This window comes from Hyperoodon ampullatus, assembly GCF_949752795.1.
Source record: "Hyperoodon ampullatus genome assembly, chromosome: 17".
In the NCBI taxonomy this organism is placed as follows: Eukaryota; Metazoa; Chordata; class Mammalia; order Artiodactyla; family Ziphiidae; genus Hyperoodon; species Hyperoodon ampullatus.
This window is the reverse complement of record NC_136930.1, coordinates 6656650-6680222: the sequence shown is the minus strand read 5'-3', so window position 1 is coordinate 6680222 and position 23573 is coordinate 6656650.

Below are 23573 nucleotides of genomic sequence, written 5' to 3'. Positions count from 1 at the left end.
ATTCTCAGTAATAACTTTACTGGGTAGTAAATTCTTGGTTTGATTTTTTTTCTTTCAGTAATTGAATATGTCTATGCCACTCCTTTCTTTTTTTTTTTTTTTTTTTGTTTGTGTTACATGGGTCTCTCACTGTTGTGGCCTCTCCCACAGTGGAGCACAGGCTCCAGACCCACAGGCTCAGCGGCCATGGCTCAAGGGCCTAGCTACTCTGTGGCATGTGGGATCTTCCCGGACTGGGGCACGAACCCATGTCCCCTGCATTGGCAGGTGGACTCCCAACCACTGTGCCACCAAGGAAGCCCCCAGCCACTCCTTTCTTGCCTGTAAAGTTTCTGCTAAAAAATCTGCTGATAGCCATATGGGGTTTCCTTTCTATGTAACTAGTTTTTTTTTTTCCCTTGCTGCTTTTAGGATTCTCTCTTTATCCTTAACTTTTACCTTTTTAATTATGATGTGCTTTGGCTTATGTCTCTTTGGGTTCATCTTATTTGGCACTCTCTGGGCTTCCTGGACCTGGATGTCTGTTTCTTTTCCCAGATTAAGGAAATTTCAGCCACTATATCTTCAAATATCTTTTCTGGCACTTTTTTTCTCTCTTCTCTTTCTGCAAATCCTATAATGTGAATGGTATTCCACTTGATGTTTTACCTAAGGTCCTTTAAGATACCTTCACTTTTCAAAATTCTCTTTTTATTTTATTTTTTTGATTTGTTCTTCTACCTCATCCAGTCTGCTTTTGAATCCCTCTTGTGTATTTTTCAGTTCAGTTATAACTTCTATTTGGTACTTTCTCATATTTTTTATCTCTTTATTGAAGTTCTCACTGTGTTGATCCATATCTCTCCTGAGTTTGGTGAGCATTTTAAAATAACCATTATTTTGAACTCTTTATCAGGTAGATCGCTTATCTCCATTTCATTTAGTATTCTTTTTCCTGAGGTTTTGTCTGTTCTTTTGACTGGAACATATTCCTCTCCATCCTCATTTTGCCTAATTCTCCGTGTTTGTTTCTATGTATTCGGTAAATCAGCGATCTATCCCAGTCTTGAAGGAATGGCCTTATTTAGGAGATGTCCTGTGAAACTCTGAGGCACGATCCCACATGGCCATCAGAGCCAGGTACTTTAAGGGATGTCACCTATGTAAGCTATGTGAACCTTCCTATTGTTGTGGTTCTGTGGATCTGTGGATCCTGCAGGGCACTGGTGAGCAGGGCTGGTCCCTGGACTGACTGCAGGCCAAACCACCACTTTTGCAGGGGTACTGGTGGGTAGAGCTGGCTCCTGGACCCACTGCAAGGCTTGTCCTCAACTTCTTCATGTGTTGTGGGCAGGGCTCTCTCTCTCTCTCTCTCTCTGCTGGATGTGAGCCCTGGCCAAGGAATACAGGTAGACAGAGATCTCAGCAGGATACGCTCACTGATGCAAACAGGTTATGGGGAGAATTTCAAAATTGTGTCCAGCAGCATTGGCATTATCAAGGTAGACTGAGATGGCAAAAATATCTCCTACTAGTGTCTCAATTCCTGGGGAGTGTCTTAACATGTTTCTGCCTCTTGGGCTGATGCTTCAAGGTTACTAAGTGGGTTCCTTTTACCTATGGTCCTTGTGCTTTTCAATATGGTGTTTTTGCACTAATTTTGGTGTCTAGTGATTTTACATGTGAGCCTCTAGAGAGCAGATTTTCTGTTCCTTGCGGTTCTATAGTTTTCCTGGACTTATTTCCTGTTGGCTTTCAAAGACATGTGTTTTGGGGACCCATCTTTCCTGTGTAGTATCTAAGGCTTGGAGTGGCTGATGAGAAGCTCACATCTCTTGCTTCTTGGGGGGAAGACCCATACCTTTATGTTCCCTCCCAATTTTGGATTGTGTGGCTGGGGTGTGGTTCTTTTCTTGGTGGGACCAATTATCTGCCTCTGCTACACACTGGATGCTGTCATTTTACCCTTTAGTTTGGAGGATCTGTTCATCCAGTTTTCAGGACACCTTCTGAGGGAATTATTCTATATGTAGTTGTAGATTTGTTGTGTGCTTGGGAGGAGATGAGTTAAGAATCTTCCTTTACCAACACCTTGAACCCTCTCCTCTAGCTTGCATCATTTCTGATGAGGAGTCAGCTGTCATTTTTATCTTTGTTTCTGTGTATATAATACATTCTTCTTTGATTGATTTTAAGTTTTTCTCTTTAGTATAATTTGAGCTATGATTGGCATGACTTTATTTATATTTATTACGCTTTGAGATTGCTGAGCTTCTTGGATCTGTGGATTTATGGTTTTCACCAAATCTGAAAAATTTCAGCCACTATTTCTTGAAAAATTTTCCTGTTGCTCCTACTCTTATTCTAGATTTCCACATACACTATATTATCTGCTTGATATTGTTCCACGGGTAAATGATTTTAATTATATTTTTCACTTTGTGCTTCTCTTTTATAGAGTTTATTGCTTTGTCTTTTAGTTCACTTACCTTTCCTTTGTAGTGTCTAATCTACTGCAGCGTCTAATTTTAGATATTTTGCTTTTCAATTTTAGAAGTTCCATTTTTGCCTTTTTTATACCTTCTTTTTCTCTCTCTTCATCCTGTTTATATTTTCTTTTACCTTCTTGATCATAAGGAGCAACTTTATAATGTGTCAATGTTCTTTTCTGCTAACTCCATCATCTCTCTTATTTCTTTGTTATATTGGTTAACTTTAATCTCAGTTATGGATGGATCATATTACCCAGCTGTTTTGAATGCCTGGTAATTTTTGTTTGTATTCTAGATGATCTCATTTACACTGGACATTTTTGTATTTCCTTAAAGAATATTCAGCCTTGTTCTGGCATGCAGTAACCTGTGATCTGTTTGAGTTTTTCAAGGATTTCTTTTATGTTTTGTTACTATTAGTCAAGGCAAGTCTTCTTTCCCCTAGTGTTCAATTCGTTTTACTACTAAGGCAAGAACTTTAATGCATGAGAACTTTAATGCCCCATTCTTATGAGGTCTGTTCACCATAGCTAGTGACAGCACAGACTATTCACAGCTTTGTGTAAAGGCCTGGAAATTGTTCAGCCTACTGCTTTCTGGTGATTCTATTATGATCTCTCGTATACACAGAGCAGTATTTAGTGGAAATCTCAAAGGGATTCCTCTGCAGACGCGCAGAACTATTTCTCTGTGCAGTTCCTCCTCTCAACACTACCCCTGCCCCAAGTATACAATTCTAGCCTCATTGGCTTTCTGAGCTCCACCTGCTATCTCCTCAACACAGGGAGGCTATTGAGCTTTGTCTGGGTTTCCATCTTCTATGCTGCAGTCTGGGAACTACCTCTGGGAGGTGTATTTGGTGAGTCATAAGGCTCACCTCATTTTTCCCTTTTCTTAGAGATTATAGTCCTGGTCTCTTTTCATATATTTTGCCTTGTTCTGTAGTTTTTCAGGGAGAGCAGTACCATAGTAGTAATCCTTCATGGGCAAAAGTAGAATTTGCTATTTTTTTTAACTTATATAATCTCTTATTATTGTGTCTTTGTTGATTTTAAAGTAAGTAATTTTGCTAACCTTATTAAATGAGATATCCAACTTTCCTATTTTTAAATATCTTCTGTAACAACTTGTATTTATGGTCATTAACAACTTATAAGTTACCTCTCAAGCTATGTGGGTTTGTTTTTTGTTTTTTGTTTTGTTTTTGCTTTAAATCACCATTTTAACTTTTATTTAGTTGATATTTATACACTAAAGTTTATGTTTTTCTAATAATTTGAAATAGCATATTATTCCCAAGATTTTAACATTTCAACTCATTTTCCAAATTTATTGATGCATAGTTTATAATTTTTGTAATCACTATTATATATCTAGTTGCTTTTCTTATTTTGAATTTTATTTGTAACTTCTTTCTGTTATATTTGTTATGTATTGCAAAAAGTTATATCTATTTTAGATGCTTTTTCCCCAAAGAAACATTTTTTAAAATGTTGTATCTTTTAAGTTTTACTGCGGCCATATTTCTCTATTTCATTGCGTCCTGCTATTATTTATATATTATTTATATCCTGCCTTCTTATTTTGGGTCTGTTGTGCTTTTCCTAATTTCTTTCCTTGTATTTCTTATTTTCTAATAAAAGTATTTTTAAATGCTTAAGAATAAAAAAGAAAGCAAAAAAATTGAAAACAATTAGGAATAGGCAGTTTACACAAAGGTAAAACCACATGATTTAGAGATCTGTGTGTAAATACTAAACTTTCTAGAAATCAGAGAAATAATATGTCATTTTATTTCTATCAGGTTGTCACATATTACAGAGTTGCATAATTCCCTGTATCAAACAAATTTGAGTCAGGGAAGCAATGGTACTCATATATTACTCATGTTTTATCTTAGTGAAACTATTTCAGAGGGGATTCTGGCAATGCAATTAATTAGTGAAGTTAAGAATGTATATTCCATAAAATCCAACAGTTCCTTTCTTGGATATATTCTCTAGAGAAAATCCACTAGAACACAAACTTCTTGCAGCCCAGGATTTTAGCTTCTTTGTTTTTCATTGATGTATCCTACATACCGAGAACAGTTCATGATACTTATTAGATGTTTAATACATATTTGTTGAATGAAATAATTCTCACACAAGTGTTACAAATGGATATGGATGAGAATATTCACTTGCAGTATGATTTGCAGTAGCAAAGAGCCCTTCATTGTATTCATTGCTAAGGGAACAGAGAAGCAAAATGTAATGATAATGTTCAAAGGAATACTATGCTACAGTTAGAAGTAGTAGGTTTACAATAATATGACTAGATTGATGTGAAGTGAAGAGTAAGCATCAGACAAGATCAAACCAGTATATCAATTTAAATTTTTAAAAATACACATAAAATAGAACTTCATATTTTGAAGTAGGCATTGATTTTAAAGATGTGAATTAAAGCAGTTAGAGTAGTAGGAGAATGGAAATAAGAGTGAAAATAAAAAGCTAAAGTTAAAAAAATAATAAAATGAAAGCACACTGCACTGACCAACAGTGGGATGCTATAGTTTAATTTGCATTATGCCTTTGAAATCCAAGAATAAAAAGTGTGTCCATATGTCATTTTAACTTGTTTTGTCTTTTTAAACATACAATCCAATTTACTAACGACTTAGCTTTCCAAGAAGGCCTTAGATTACAAAATTGCTCCTTTGCTAAATGAATTGATTCTATGCCCCAAACCAGGTATTTCCTTGTGATTAATTTACAATGAACAATCTGGCTTGCAGGTTTGTGACAGACAGACCACCTGTTTGCTTTGGTTTTACAAATCCAGCATTATAAACAATAGCTTCATTTTACAAAACAACTGAGGGACTAAGTAGCCATGGAAATAAAACACAAACACGATAGAAACTACAAATTTTTATGTAACTTGTTAAGTCAGATTGATATCTAGAAACTGGAAGTTTTTATAGTGGCAGTTGTTTTTTGGCCTATTAGCACACAGGTGAAATGACTGTGGACTAGGCCCATTTTGCTACAAACAGATGTCATCTCCACTGCACAATTGGCACCTCTGTGGCTGAGCTGGAATGATGAATGTCATGCTCTCACAGCAAGGCACCATTTATTCATGTTAACATTACACCTAATGGCCATTGAAGGAAAAATATTTTTTTTCTATATTGAGAAAACTATGTTCTCAGTGGTCTTATTAGAAATGGGTAAAATGAGTAACGAACGGGAAAAATGAAGTAGAAAATGCCCAGTTGAATACTGCAGCATTCTAGGGAAAGAACACAGCTGGCTGTAAGGAGAGCAGAGACACACAGAGAGGAAGTGAATGGGGCCTCTTGTGCTCAAAATCCTCCAAGAGTTGAAGAAAAGAGACCAGAATGTAAAGCACAGGGGAAAAGGAAGATTACAAAAGAGCCTTTATCTAAAAGGTTCTATTCAAAGATGCAGTTTTCTTTTCAGGCAAGCACAACAGTTACAAGAAGTGGGTTTATCTCTTTACCTACATATTTCATGCCATCCATGTCATCATTTTAGAGAGTGACATTTTAAAAGAAGAACCCGCATTTTCTGTTGGCAATAATTAGGGGTGAATGAGTTTGGAAAACGACTGAAACATTTCTGTTGTTTAATCTAAGGATTTTATTTGATTCCACCTACGATTTTTACTTTCTGATTATAAATATGTATTGTTTATATCCACATAACTCTAAGAAGGATTTGAAGTGATTACGTCTTTGTAGACTATCTGCCAAGTTAATGTGTTATATTTTTAAAAATACTTATGATATTTGTCTGTGTCTGACTTACTTCATTTTGTATGATAATCTCTAGGTCCATCTATGTTGCTGCAAATGACATTATTTCATTCATATATCATATGATATCACTTATATGTGGAATCTAAAAAAGTGATGCAAATGAACTTATTTACAAAATGGAAATAGACTCACAAACATGGAAAACAAACTTATGGTTACTTAAGGGGAAAGTAGGGTAGGGGAGGGATAAATTAGGAGTTTGGGATTAACATATACACATTACTATATATAAAATAGGTAACCAGCATGAGCCTACTATATAGCACAGGGAATTCTACTCAATAGCTTATAATAACCTATAATGGAAAAGAATCTGAAACGAATATATATATGTATATATATATATATAATTGAATCACTTTGTTGCACACCTGAAACACTGTCAATCAACTATACTTCAATTAAAAAATTAATAAAAAAACTTTCAAAAAAAAAAATAAAACACACACAAAAAAAATAAAAATAAAAATAAAAAAACTTTCTTATGACTCTATCTCTAATACTTCAATAAAACCTCAAACAAAAATCTTACACTAATAAAAATGAGTGAACCTTAGAAATCCTTTAGTCTAAACATGATATTTTCTTTATTTGTTCTTTTTAAGGTAATTTTAATTATAGAGTATATGAATGTATTACCCCAGTAAAAATTAAAACAAAAAAGATAAGTCTGATAGATCTTTGTTAGAGAAAACTTTTGATGGCAAATGACTAAAAAGTTAACCTAACCGGCTTAAGCACCTGCGTGGATGTGTTGATTATGTGACGGAAGCCCTTGGCTTTTCAGAGTTCCAGTGGTGCCAGGACCCTGATTCTCTCTTTGTCTGTGTCTTGGCTCACCTCCCCCATCCCCACGATCTTGGCTTTGTTCTCAGGCTCTGGTTCTAAAGTTGCAAGATGGTTGCCATGGCTTCAGCTTTCCTATTTTGGGTTTCGCATTTTATAATAGCTTTTAAAAAGTTTCCAGAATTGAATTTCATTTGTTCTGAATTATAGTCTTGAGCCAATCCCTGTTTGTATGGACCCGAAAAACACTGATTGCTTTGGGTCTTACTTACATGCTTCAGTCCAGGAAGAAGTGTGTTCTGTTTCACCAAAGCATTCTGGCTGACACAGGGGGTTTCTCCAAAAGCAAAATCAGTGGACCTTAAAGAGGGGAGCAGATACTGGGGGATAAAAATACTAGATGTTCATGATACTCCCCTGTGAAGACACCTTCCAAACGCCGATCCCCTAACTCCCTGAAGATAATCACTGTCACCAATTTTTTTCTGGCTATTCATCCACACATTTTTTTCTGTGAATTTACATAAAATATTTGTATATGAAGGGAAAGATTTAATTGAGTATTTTTATTCTTCTTTTCATCTGCATTTTTATATTAAATGAAGTAACATTTTCTTCAACTTGCTTTTTTACATTTGATCTTGACGATCTAACCATGTTAGTAGGTGTGGATCAACCTCTATAGTATTATAAGTACGTACAGTGCTATCTCAAGAAAGCTAGGATCTATAGACCTACCCTGACAACCACTGCATACTTTTATATAATATACATTGTACTACTGTATGTTTAGGTATATTTAACTACAGTGTACTCAGCTATTATTCAATTAAGGATTTCTCTCTCTCCCTCTCCCCTCCACCCCTGCTTTTAGTATTAGCAATGCCAAATAATGAACATTCTTGTGCAAGTCTATTTGTACATATGATATTATTTATTTAGGGTAAATATTGTTCTCAGAAGTGGCCTTATTATGTAATGATATAGTTCCTTCAAAATGTCTATACCAATTTATACTCATAGCATTTTATGACTACTTTTATAGCAGTGTATGAAACTGTTTGCTGACAATCTCAGCAATGCTTGTTATAATCAACTTATAATTTTTGCTAATCTAAAGGATGAAAAAATGGCATCAGATTTTTTGTTTCATTTTTGAATTGCCTTGTTGCTTATTGAGGGCTATCATCTTTTATGGTTGTATTGGTCTTTTACTTTTTATTTTCTATAAATTGCTTGAGCATATGCTTTGCTAAGTCAATATTTTTTTGTTGTTTAACTTATTTGTCAAATTTTCTTATGCATTCTGAATACAAATTCTTTGTCTTATTATCTAAGTGATAAATACTCATACCCAGTTCATTATCTGTGTTTTAAAATTTATCAATTTATTCCTTCATGACTTTTTCATTTTTAATTATTTTAAATTGCAATATAATTGATGTACAACATTGTATTAATTGTAGGTGTACAACATAATAATTTGATATATGTATGTTTTGGAGATGATCACCACAATAGGTTTAGTTAATACCTATCGCCACACATCATTACAAACTATCTTTTCTTCTTGTAATGAGAGTTTTTAAGATCTACTCTCTTAGCAACTTTCAAATATACAGTAGAGTGTTGTTAACTGTATTCACAAAGCTGGGCATTGCATCCCAGGATTTATTTATCTTATAACTGGAACTTTGTACTTGGCCAGCTTCACCCATTTCACCTCTCCCTCTTCACCATCCATGCCCACCACCTCTGGCAACCACCTATCTATTCTATCTTTGAGCTAGGTTTGTGTGTGTGTGTGTGTGTGTGTGTGTGTGTCTTTTTTTTTTTTTAATTCCACATATAAGTGAGATCATACAGTATTTATCTTTCTCTGTCTGACTTATTTCACTTAGCATAATGCCCTCAGGGTCCAAAAGCCTTCATGGCTTTTTAAACTTTTGCTATGTGATCATAAGCATATGTTCATATTTTTCCTTTTATACCTGTAGAGCTTTCTTACATTGCTACATTCTTACATTTGAAACATTAATTCATTTAGAATTTATATTTGTATAGTATGAGTAAGGATCTATCTTCATTTTGTTTTGTTTTTAATTTTCTCAACACCACTTAATTAAAAGTGTATCTTTTCCTTACCGACGTAAGATGCACACTAAATTCTTGTATATGCATGATTCTGGAGTCAAAATCTGTGGTTTAAAATTTTTTATCCTGCTGCTTGATAAAATAAAATTTCTTGTTCCATTTTGTTAAAGTTGTCTCAGCTATTCTGATTGCATAAAAATTAAGAATCAACTTGTCAGTGGCCATAAGAAACATTTTTTTTTTTGTGCAGTTCATTGGGTTAGATAGAATTTACAGACAAATAAAGGGAAACAGACATTTTTACAGTATTCAGAGCTCCCAAGCATTAACACATTACAGCTCTCCATTTATTTTAGTTTTCTTTTTTGTTACTAAGTAAAGCTTACAGATTTTTTCCCCAAAAGTGTCTAAAAACATTTTTTTCTAGGAACTTAGTAACTTCTTATTTTTGCTTTAATATAACTGCTATACCAAAAAACTACTAATTAAAAATTTATTGCTGTAAAATAGATATAAAGAAAAATGCACATACTTTAAGTACACAGCTTGATGAATCTTCACAAACTAAACCTACCCAGGTAACCAGCATACAGATTAAGAAACTGAATTATTATCATCACTTTAGAAACCATACTTCCTTCTAGTCAATATCACATCCTTTATGAATAATCACTATGTTGGCTTCTTACAGTATAGATTAATTTGCTCTGTTTTTATAATTTACATAAATGGATGCACTTTGAGTATACCCTTATGTGTCTGACTTCTTTTACTAAGGATTATATATATGAGTTTTATTCATAATGTTGAATGCAATTGTAGAGATTTCAATCCATATCCCTGCCGTGTAATATTCAACCTAATTAATATATGGCAATATATTTATCAGTTCTACTGTTGATGGTATTTGGGTAATATATTTTTAGTCAATTATTAATAGTGTTATGTTGAATGTTTTACTCAATGAATTTTGCTGAACATTTGTGTGCATTTATCTTGGATATGTAACTAGGAGTAAACTTGCTGGGTCATAGAAAAATGCATACTTTTGGCTTCCATAAACATTGCCACAGTTTTCCAGAATGCTTGTTCCAATTCACACTGTCATCAGCAATGTAAGAGGATTCTGTTTATTTCACATCCTAGATGACAATTGGCATTTCCAACCTAGTCGTTTTGTAGCAGTAATCATTGTGGTTTTCATTTGCATTCACTTGATTTCTAATAAAGTTGAGCTTTTTATTCATATTTTAATTTCCATGTTGACAGTCTCTTTTGTGAAATATCTGTTCAAGTCTTTTGCCATTTTAAAAATTGCTTTGTCTATCTTTTTCTTAGTGATTTAGAATTTCTTTATATTTTCTAAATATGATATATTGGATATATTTTGTCTGGGTTCTGTGGTTGCTCTTCACTCTCATAATAATATCTTTGATGAACTGAAGGTCTTAATTTTAATAAAGTTCAATTAAACATTTTTCTTTTATTGTTACTACTTTTTGAGTTCTGTTTAAGAACATTTTGCCTATTCCAAGATCATATTTTCTCCTATATTTTCCTCTGAAAACTTTATTGTTTCACCTTTCACATTTAGATCTTCAATCCATTTGGAATAGATTTTTTTCATACAGGGTGAGGTAGGGGGTCAAGACTCATTTTTTCCCAAATGAATATCCACTCCATCTGGCACCATTTATGAATAAGGCTATACTTTCTCTTATTACATTGTTTTGTCATGTTTGTCATAAAAAACCAGTGGCTGAATATATGGGAGTCTGTTTCTAGACTATATTCTGTTGCAGGGATTCCTTTGTCTATCTTTGAGTTAATACCACATTGTCTTAATTAGTATAATTTCAGAATAGGTCTTGGTATTGAGTAATGTCAGTCCACCAGCTTTGTTCTACTTCTTCAAAAATGCCTTAGCCATTTTAGTCTTTTGCATTTCCATATGAATTTTAAAACCAGCTGGTCAATCAAAAGTATTGCTGAAATATTGACGGGAATTACCTTGAATCTACAGTTTAATTTGGAGAGAATTGACATCTCTATAACATTGAGTCCTTCAATTCACAAGTATGTTATATCCCTCCATTTATTTAGGTCCTTGAAATTTTCTCTGAAAAATGTTTTATAATTTTCAGTAAAAAGATGTGCATATCTTTTATTAGATATTTCCAAAGTATTTTATGTTTCTGACTGCCATCGTAAGAGGTAAATTTTTCTTTTCTTTTCTTTATTTTTTGATGGCTAGTATATAGAAATATAATTAATATTTGAACATTATTGTATCCAGTAGCATTATATTTATCAGTTCTAATAGTTTATCTACAGATTATTTTGAATTTTCTAGGTTAACAAACATGACTTCTGTGAGTAATGGCATTTTATTCCTTTCCTTACAACCCTTACGCCTTTTATTTATTTCTTATTTCACCAGCTAGTGCTTCTGGCACAACACGGGATAGTTGTAAAGGTAAAAGCATAAAGGTAAGATTTGAGCTTTTGCCCTTCTTGCAAGCTAGCAAGTTAGGCTGCCATATTTTTATGGATGTTGGTAGAAGACATGGGATTCCTGACTCAGAGATATAAGACTTTTACTCACAGCTCTAACAGTAACCAGAGTGTCATAATTTTATTGTGCAGTTTCCCTGAACCCCAGTTCTCACGAGGTGTTGAAGTCCACTGGACACCATTGGATCGTAGTCTAGCCAAATCACCAGCACACCCAACTTATGCATATAGGGGAAACTGAATCAAGAACCCCAATGAGCTAGCAGCTTTACTTCAGGAGGTAAATGGAGGAATACAATTTTTCCAAAAGAGATAGCTACTTTTACCCTGTTCAGGCTTCACTGAGCTTCTTGAAATGTGAGCTGATAATCAGTTTTGAAAATTTTTGATGGTTAATAGATGTCTTATACTTCTCCTTATTCAATTTTCTATTAATCTCCTCGTTTTCAGTCTTGCCTTACACAGTTTCTCTTGCCTCCAACTCCTGAGCCTTTTAGGAATGGCTAGTTCAGTTGTCTTACTTCTCATTAGCGCTACCCTCTAGAGACACTTGATGTTCACTACTCTTTTTGAAATTTCTTAAATTTTATTTTATTTGGCCACACCACATGGTTTGAGGGTTCCCTGACCAGGGATTGAATCCAGGCTGCGGCAGTGAAAGCACCGGGTCCTAACCACTGGACCACCAGGGAATTCCTGAACTGCTCTTAATTCTTCTAGAATCTGTTTCTCCTTGTTTTCTACCTTCCGAAACTTTGTTGATACCCTTACGCACTGTTCTCTTGGTCTACTATGCCTATTTTATTCTTCTTTCTATTTTTCGAGGGATTTTTTATGGAGAAATCTGTGATAAATAATGTACTTATTCTATAATACATAACCCCAATTCCCCACTCCAATATTTTCAATTTTCTTATTTTATTGGGTTTTAGATGTATCGCTTGTAATAATCAGTTAACAGGATATAGCATACGTCCAGAATGAGCATTTCATAATTTAAGTGAGCTTAAACTATCACATTATTTGTTGTTCACATTTATTGTTACTGATATTGTTACTGATATTGATGGTACTTCTCAAATGTTGAGTGATTTTTGTATTCTGTATTCAAGTATGCATTTGAGTATTTTTGCCTTTGATACATCCTATGTGGACAGTCAGCCTATGGGAGGTCTGGGAACTACTTGTAAGATTATGGTCCACACTGTTTTAGCGGGAGGGTGGTAGACAGGATATGCAACTAGATGACTACCTTGTCTCTCTTCCTCAAACTCCCACAGTAAATATTCCTGCTTTGAGTAAGATGCCCCGTACCTTACTGCTTGACCCTGAGGTTAGGGGATGGTATAGAGAAATCTCTATTTCTGGTTTCTCCCACTTTGTTATTCCAGTTGATCACCCTGCTTATGTCTCTGGAAGTCCTCTGCACATTGATTCTACCATTGCGGTCATGCTCAAATTTGCTTTAGCCTTCTGTTTTAGTACAGTGCTAGAACCTAGGATGTGCCCAGGTGTGCAGGTCATATTGTGAGGCATACCCAACTGTTCTGTTTTTCAGCCTCTTACAGATTTCTCCCATGCTCTGAACCACTAGGGTTATTCGTCTCAGTTTTAAGCAATGCCACATTTATATTATTTATAGGATTTGGTGCAGGACATGAGACTGCCGATGGTGGATGTGATCAGTTTGCCCTCTTACCAGATCCCTTAAGCACTGCCACACTTAGAGACTTGATGGCTCAGTTAGTCATTAATGAAAATTAGACTCTTCTGCTCAATCCTGCATTTTATATTGACCAGCACAGTTTGAGGTCTCTGTTCCAAAAGCTATTAAGGATTCAATTAAAATTCTCTTATACGGTATGAATAGTATACAACACCATACATCAATTGGACTCTCTGTGATCACACGGCTGTCCTTCCCTTTAAGAATATTACACCCCATCTTTAATTTCTAGGTTATATCAGACTGGTAACTGAAATCTAATGTCATCTGTAGCTGGTTACTCTATTTTTTTAAATCTACAGAATCTTCAAATTCTTACTTATTCCTGAAGAAAGTGCATTTTGAGAATGGTTTGGGCGATTGTTCTTATCTTCTACTACAAGCTGTTTTGGAGGATAATCTGATAACTCAGCTCTCTATTAATAAATTTAGGCCCTTTATTATAGATATGTCTTCATTAGTGGACTCAACTCTTCAATTTCCCAAACTTGTCTTATTTTCTAGAAAAATAAGTCATTCACTTTTCTCAGTTTTTTTCCTTTTTAAAAGATAGTCTTACAAAGATTCTTTTCTGTTATCTTCCTTCTCAAACCTTGGTCTCTAGAGCTTTTAAAAGGGTGACATTGAAAGATAGTGTGTGTGCAGACTAGAAACACATGCATCTCATGTCTAACTTTGACCAAAGTATTGACAGTTTGTGGTAGACGCAGTTATATTAAATTTAGTCAGGTATAGATATGCCCTGAGTTGTAGAAGACGCAGCTGTATTTAATTTAAATATAACCTACAAAAGGTGAAGAATTTTCTAATAGAATGACTGCTTATAAGAGGCTAAGAAGAGGAACTATTAGGATTAACTGTCAGGGAAATATGGGGAAGAAACAAAAGAAGGTGCAGATATAGAAAGCAGAAAATTCCTCTTGCAAAACCTGACGGCTTCAGAACAGCATCGTTCTTAGATTATGAATGAAAGTGATTTTAATCAAGAGCTTAAATTTGGAGATACAAGTTATGTCTCTATATAGCTACATATAGATAGTACATGTAATCATATTATATATACCCAAGTGTTTTTGTATCAACAAAGATAGAAATATATGTTTCTTTATATGACCAGAAAAATATTTGGTGTTAAGAAAGGAAAGAAGAGAAAAATAGTACTGGTGGAGGTTAGAAATAGGTAGCAAAGCAATTCCTTGTGTACTTTCCCACGGAGGCATCTATATCACAGACTGTCAGCCCCATCCTCACTTCACTAGGACTCTTGTGTCTCTGTATCGCTTTTCTGTTCCACCTTTTTAGCTATGTGGATAGTAACATATCTTGTGTGTGCGTGCTCACATAGATGCAGATACAAAATACAGATATACAATTTTTTTTTCTTTAGGACAGTCTCCTCTCTTTCTGGCCCTTGCTGATGCAGTGTCTTGAGGTCTCATTCAGAAAAGGTTAGGGAAGATTAAAGTTCTTTGAGCTTCAACCAATTCCAGGCAGCTATCCTTAAGAAGATACAGGAATCATGCAAGGTTGGTAGGTAACACGTCATGGTCATTTGTCAGGTCTCAGACTTCCATAACAGAGCTACCAAGTTACGTTTGTCTTAGTTTCAATGTTTTGTTTTGTTTTTTAGTTTTTCTCACTTCCTAGTTATACAAAGCAAAGAAAGTGAACAAAGGAAAGATGCATATTTTTCTCTGCATATCACATCCCTTTTCAGACACATGAAAAGGCATAATTCTGGCAGTAATTTAGCCCCCAAACAGGAATGTATCTACATTTACACCTCATTGAAGTGTTAGGATTAAATAAATTCTAATTTAACAACATGAAATGAGGATTAGCTGCTGATATGATTGGGACAATCCAGCCTTAGCGCAACTGGGAAAATGTCTCCAGTATTCTGACTTCTAAGTATTTTAACTTTTTCTGTCCTATTTATAACACTTCCTTCTTTCCTGAAGCAGTGTCTTGTCCAGGCCTAGTCTCAACGGCCTTTCTGCTTCCTGCACCTGCTCATTTTCCCACAAAGAGATGCTTAGGAAACAGTCAGGATTTCCAAAACTATATAAACCTTAGATCTCCAGTGTCCCTAAAGCATATATTCTGAAGAGCTTGATTTCTATGGGATTTTTTAATATTTTGTGCTTTTATCTTAATGATATTACAAAACACTTACACATATGTTCCAAAATATTTGAAAATAACTTTATAAAAGGAGAGTGATATATGACTTAAGTGTCTCTGTTTGTGTTATTGTTACCTTCTTGATTGTGCCAAAGGAAGGCCATAGGATGTCATGGTGTTCTGTAAAGCTGAAAGTTTTTCAATGACTTGAGCAGAGAGAGTGGTAGGAGGATTCAACCATCACATGGCATACAAAATGCCAAACAGAAAATAACATGTTTTGTAGTAAAGACTGTGCTCACATTTTAAGTAGATTACTTGGACAGATACTCTTTTTGTATGCCCCAATTAAATATGAGAAGAGTGGTAAATATACAATGAACCATTGTTTGGTCATTAATTCTTTAAAGTTTTTCACTATTGCATTTCAGATTCAGTATTAAATTTATTAGCCCATAGGGTAGTTGACCAATGGTTAAAAACTACCTCATTTCTAAAACAATAATAATTGTGGTAACTTATGGGATTGTCCACGAGGCTAAGATGCAAAAAAACCAAGATGACAGAAAATAAAGCATCAGACATGTAAAATTAAACTCTGTTATTAACCCTAAAATAGGTGATAGATGTTCATCAGTAAAACATTATCCACTACTTTAATTTTTTTTTTACTTTGGAGCATGTTGATTTATAGTTTTGTTTGTATTGATAATAATTTTTAAAAATTAAAATATGTAACACATATAAGCACTAGCTAATTTTTATCAATTTTTGTTTGTATGGGTTAATGTTGCATTTAAAAACAAATATATTAAGTAAACACTGAGGATATATCAGAATTAATTTTATACAAAAGGGAACTATGTATTATACCAGCTATGTAGCTGATCTATGTGGTTTTGCCCCCAAATAAAGGGTAAGACTTCTCTTGAGAGAGGGTAAGGGTGCAAATACATGGTTAATAGACGATGAATGAAGAATGAAAAGTCGGAGAAAGAAGTTTTATTTCCTGTCTTCTAAAATCTGTACCTAATATCGTGAAATTTGTTTAGTACTCACGAATATAAATTGACATCGTGTGGAATCTTATGTGATTCTTACAGAAGAGTTTCCGAAAATTACACATACAGTAAAAATTAACCAAAGCACCTCTTTTGGTACTGAATCAGATATAGTTTTACAGTCTTCTATAATAAAGGCTTGAGGTCAAAGACAACATCTATTTTTCTAATTTCTGAAATACTCCTTTCACTTTTTAGTCACATGTGGAGATCCAGGTGGCATAATGGAACTAAGATGACTTTATAATGCTTCATTTTGGGAGAACTGTTAACTTACAAATGAGACAGGCTGAGACCTATGACCCTATGCTGCAGTCCTGCAATGCTTGCACCTGGACATACCTCTCCTTGAGCAACAAAGTACAAAGAAACTATATGGGACTAAAAATAACTGCATGCATGCACAGTTAGGGCAAATTCTGGACAAAAGATACAAAGAGACAAAAAAACCCAACTGCCACTTTTGAAGAGCGTGGAGCAAAGGCAGTGTACTGAGCATGCTCCCTGCACACAACACAACTTAAGGGGTGGGCAAACTACCTAAGCCACCCCTCTGGCCCGACCCCCTGGACACACTCCTACCTTCACCCCATATAAGGAACAAGCTCGCCACCCCCTCACCGCCCCCCCCCGTGCCCCGGGGAGTGAGCAAGCAAGGGAACATGTTGTTTGTTCTCACTCCCTCCTGCTACAGCAGGAACCCCAATAAAATCTTGCCTGAATTTCTTTTGTGGCCTCTAGTCAATTTATTTTGATTAGGGAAGGCCAAGAACCCTGGTCAGTATCACAAACACAAGTCAAAACACTTCTCGTGAAGCCTTTACATTTAGGTGAGAAAATAGATGCATACAATGAGACTTTTAATTTTTTTTAAACCAGAAATTGATTTGTTTTTCTGTTTAAGTGAGTGAAAGACCCTTTTTTGGAAAATGCCTGGAGAGAGTTTTCCAAATTATGTGAAAAAGTAGTCTAGATAAATTTTCAAAATAAATGAATAATAAAATATAAATATGTCCAGTTTTGTCATAGGGTAGATTTTTAATGGCTCATAAGTATGTCAAAATTATATTATAGAAACTCTCAGTGAAGAGAGTTTATAATCCTGTTTTAGTCATTGGGAGGTAATTTAATGTACTGAAATTTCCTTTCTGAAATCAAATTTCAGTTATAATCCAAACTTAGTGTAAGTTGTTTAAAAAAAAATCTGCTGAGTTTTTTGTTCATTTGATGAAAGCTGACTTGACTTTAGCCAAACATTGCTTGAGCTCAGAACTTTTCCATTTATTATTCTGAAAAATTATTGGACATAGGCGATGATAGGGTTTCAGGGAAAATTATCATTAACTTTTTCTAAAACAGTTCTTTATTACCAAATAATGGACACATTAAATTACTTGGAAAACAAATTATTTTTAATAGAAATGAACTTTAATTCACATTCCTGCAAAGTAAGAAAGTTTCCTTTGAAACGAAACAACTCTCTGAGGAATGTAGTTCCATAGGAGATAGTTCAAGGTGTAAATATAATCTAATAGCTGCAGATCTGGATCATTTAAAAATTGGGTGAAAATCACTGATGCCTCAGAAATCAGTAACAGTTATTGATAATGGAGGCATTTTAGATTAGGAAAGGGAAGAAATAAGGTAGAATTGGAGATGTGAAAGGAAGGAAGCAAGGGAAAAATACTTCATAATGAGTTTGTGACTTTGGTTTCACTGTAACTGGACTTGCTCAGAGTTAGAACTAAACATTGTGGCTAGCTATGGATTAAGAATTGATCAAATTTCTCTTGATTAAAACAAAAAAGTGTTTCTTCAGGAGAGTCCTGCCCATCAGAATGAAGCTCACATGGCCAATCACAGTCACGAAGGACTTGGGAGCCATAAACAATTCTCTTTCTTTAATTAAGATGGTGAGAAAAGGGGAAAATGGCACACCATTTCCTGCCCACCACAGGTGTACATTGTTTCATTCCTGGGCTGTTCAACATACATAACATTTTAATTGGTGTAATCCTTTCAGAGACTAGGAGTTTAACAAAACCCTTCGGTAGACAGAATTATTTTATTTGGGGAAAGCAAGAGCAATGCATACAAAAGTACTGATTTTATTCTCTTTTCTATAGAAAAGAAGAAAAATCAATTTCCTCACCAATATCATAGTTAACACACCCACCTGGATTTTTGCTCCCATCTGTTTTCAAAGAGGCCAAAGAAAATCACACTTGTAATAGTAGAAACACAAACTGAAATTGCATTGGTAGACTTGGAAAATAGCACTCCCTCCATTTTTCAAATATCTTTATGAGTTATAGATACAAGTTTTTCTTCTCATCAGGACAGGAGAAGTAGTCTGCAGCACTCTAGATAAATACGTCTTCTTACATTCTTTATACATGAAGTCAAAACTCCTTCCTAAACTTTTAAATTAAATCAGGTATGCATTGAAGCACTTACACAGAACCTGTCACAAAATATTCAATAAATGCATGTTGTAATACTTTGAGTCTAAATTTATTTGTCTTTTAAATTTTATACATTTATGTGAATATACAGTTTTGATAATTACTTTATATCTCTGAATAACATGTCTACATTGCTTATATAAAATTCTTTATTTTTCAGGATTTAACATTATTTAGGAACTTTCTATTCCATTATAGGAAAATGTAAATTTTGCCTTCTTTCATTCTGGTGACTCTATTATATACACAAACTTCCCATTAGCTATTCTCTCTGTCTCTCTCTCTCCATAATGATTTATCTAATAAATATAATATGTAATATATGGTATATAAATATATAAATATGAATATATATACATAATTGGTTAAATCATTATTTCATTTTTATATTATTAGGCCTGTGTAGAGGATAGCTTCAATGGAATGACGTAGTATATATATATATACATACATATATATATATATATAATGATTACTTTCCCTTTCCTATATAATTTTTATTTGCCTGGGGAAAGTAATAACATTGTTTTCATATTATGTTAATTTTATGTGCATCATTCATCCAATCCCAAGTCCAGCAGTTGTCTAAATTTTTTCTCTGTATGCTTATATGTGTCAAGTATTTTTATCAATCTCTTCCTGAACCTTCTATCTTGAGCCAGTATGGACTGGATTCTCCCTTTGCTTGTTATACAGCAATTATGTTGTATTATCCCTTCATCATTATCCTGGATACCTCCTTTGTTTTATTCTTTTTTTTTTAACATCTTTATTGGAGTATAATTGCTTTACAATGTTGTGTTAGTTTCTGTTGTACAACAGAGTGAATCAGCTACATGTATCCATATATCTCCATAGCCCCTCCCTCTTGTTTTATTCTTATGTTGAATCTCTTGGTTCCTAAAGTCCACGTCTCCCTTCATCTTTCCTTTTAAAGAGCACATCCCTCCCAATATCTCCCAGAGGAAGAATGCACAGAAAGTAATGTTTTTGTGATTTTTGCATGTTCAATAATGGCTTTATTTAATTCTCATAGGATTAAGGGTTTGACTTGGTATAGAATTCTAGATTCAAGTTTATTTCACTGAGAATTTTTAAGATGTTTATATAGTTTTCAGTGTTACTGTGGAGAAATTGGAAGCCATGGCAATTCCTAGTATTTTTGTGCAGCCTGGTATTGTTAATAGAAAGTTGTAGGAAATTTCCTTGTCCCCAGTGTTCTGAAATTCATACTGACATGTCTTGATATGAGTCTATTTTCATCTGTTGAGCTGGAAACACAGTTGCACACAGTGCAGACTTTTAATCTAGAAACTGATGTTCTTTAATTAGGAAAAAATTTGTTGAATTATTTCCCCTTCATGTTTTATTTTGTTTTCACTTTTTGATACTCATTATTTAGATGTTGGAATTCCAAGACAGTACAGGGAGTCTAATTTTATTCATTATTTTATTTTTAATATTGTTTGAAATTTTAAAACAGTTTTCCATTTACAGGAAAATTACAAAGATAGTGCAGAGATTTCTCATATATGCTACACTCAGACTTCTCTATTATTAGCAGTTTACACTAGTAAATTAGTAATAAATAGTATATTTATTACAATTAATGGATAAATATTATACATTATTATTAACTAAAAATCCATTGTTTATTCAAATTTCATAGTTTTAACCCAATATCCCTTTTCTCTTCCAGCATTCTATCCACGATATTGCTTTGTATTTAGTGCTCGAGTCTCCTTAGGCTACTTTTGATTGTGACAATTTTTCAGACTTTCCTTGTTTTTGATGACCTTGACTATTTTGAAAAATACTAATCAGGTATTTTGTAGTATGTCTGTCAGCTGGAATTTGTCTGATGTTTTTCTCATGATAAGAATGTGGTTACGGATTTGGTGGAGGAAACCATGAAGATAAAGCACCATTTTCAGCATATCACATCAAGGATACATACTATCGAAGGCTTATCATTGTTGACATTAACCTTGGTCATTGGTCTGAGGTAGTTTGGTCATATTTCGCCACTATAAAGTCACTCTTGACCTCCTTTCCATCTTGTGATTTTTGGAAGAAAGTCACATGTATAGAGCACTTGGGAAATGGGAGTTATGCTGTACTTCTTTATGAGTGGAGTATCTACATAAATTACTTGACACTTCCTGATTTCAAACTGTGCTACAAAGCTCTAGTAATCAAAACAACAGATACATCGACCAGTGGAACAGAATCAAGAGCCCACAAATAAACCCAAGTGTATATGGTCAATTAATATTTGACAAGGCAGCCAAGAATACTCAACAGAGAAAAAGTCTCCTCAATACATGCTGCTGGTAAAATTGGATATTCACAAGTAAGAAAATGAAAGTAGACCCCTATCTTACACCACTCAGGAAAATTAACTTGAAATGAATTAAAAGCTTAAATGTAAGGCCTAAAACCATGAAACTCCTTGAAGAAACTATAGGAAAAAATCTCCTTGACATGAGTCTCGGAAGTGATTTTTTTTTAAAATATGATGCCTAAAGCAAAAACAATGAAAGCAAAAATAAACAAGTGGGATTACATCAAACTGAAAACCTTCTGCACAGCAAAAGAGAATGTCAAAAAAGTGAAAAGACCACCTACAGACTGGGGAAAAAATTTCAAGCCATATATCTCATGAGGGGTTAATATCTAAATCATAAAGAACTCGCACAACTCGATGACCAAATTAAATAACCCAATTTAAAAATAAGCAAAGGACTTGAATAGACATTTTTCCAAAGAAGATATATGAATGACCAACAGGTACATGAAAAGATGCTCAACACCACTAGTCATTAGGGAAAAATCAAAACCACAATGAAATACCACCTCATGCCTGTTAGAATGGTCATCATTAAAAAGATAAGCATTAACAAATACAGATGAAGATGTAGAGAAAAGGGAATCCTTGTGCAATGTCATTAATCAAGATTGAACTGGAGGAGGAGGAAGGCTGAAGTGGTTGAGTTTGGCAGAAAAACTAGTTAATTTTAGAATATGGTAATTATCAAAGAGGAATGAATAAATAATAGCTAGAAAACCAGTTTGAAGCTCTGGAGATGATCAAAAGAAACACTTTGTTTTCCTCTCATTGAGTTCTTGAGCATTTGTAGTCAGTACCAAAATCAATGGTTTTCCATAAAGCCATTAAATAAGATGTTTCGGAGTTTACTCTCCATCGTCCAGGGTTCTATCTTCCTTGGAATTCTAGGTATTAAATGGCATGAGTTTTATTTAGCTTCATTTCCTCCAGGAACTCACAGAAGGTTTGGCACAAGTAGCTGCTCCATAAATATTTGACTGAATTGAGATATAATATTAACTTGAAAACATTTTTTCTCTCCAAGAGAAGAGCCATTATTTTAACCGAAGATGGTGACAAACCATGTGAGGCATTCTGGGAAACTGGTGATTGTCAACTAAGTATGTGAACTTAAAGTGATCCCTAATCAGATGAGAGTTTGTTATTGCTGCAACATTGCTGGCAGATCACAGTGTTTGCATGTTAAAGTGGTATTGTAGGGAAGAGAAACAGTTTTTTTCTCTAGGTTTTTTTTTTGTTTGTTTGTTTGTTTGTTTTGTTTTGGCCTTGTACTATTTTCTAACAGGAAAATGACAATACCCCACACAAACTGTTTATCTTCACATCTTAAGGTATTCTATTATATCTAAATTGTCTTCATTACATCCTAGTAGGTGCAGCTCAGTTGTTAAATGTCAACTATAAAACTAGCACCTGCAGGAATATGACATGAAAAATAGGATGATTTATTCATATGAAAAATGCTTTTCCATTCATAGTAAAAATAAGCTATAGTCAAATAATCTGAAACTCTAATTTGTTTTTTTTGTTTTTTTGATATTACTCACAAATTATAACATTACATTATTATATTCATATGTATTAATGAATAAAAAGTTGACTGTTTAGAGCTATTTAATCAATAACATACTAAAACTCTTGGGGTTTGAAATTATCCTTGGTAAAGTTGAGAAAAATTGGAAGATTAAACTCTTAATCAATAAGCTTATTTCCCATTTCTTGTGAAAGATATTGTGCAGTCATTTCATAATAAAACTTATTTTAAATCATTTCATAAAAAATGTCCAAACCAACACAAGTATTCTCTCACATGTAATAAAGAATTCTATTAAATGAATCCAAATATTTTCTTTTTTTGCCTTAGAAATGACTATCAATGGAGTTTATGTAGGTGATTAATAATAGCACCTGAAGCCCATCCAATAAACCACATTCCCACTCCCCAAACCTGGTAAAAAGATATGGTATTGAATTTGTTATAAAGTGTCATTATAGATATGGAGATTAGATTTTATACCTTAGCCATGACCACGAATGTCCACTTGTTTATAATACCATCTTATCCCATTACATAAATCCTTTCCATCTCTGTCTAACACTTAAAATAAAATATTTGGAGAGAAGAACACATTTAAGGGTGAATAAAATATTAT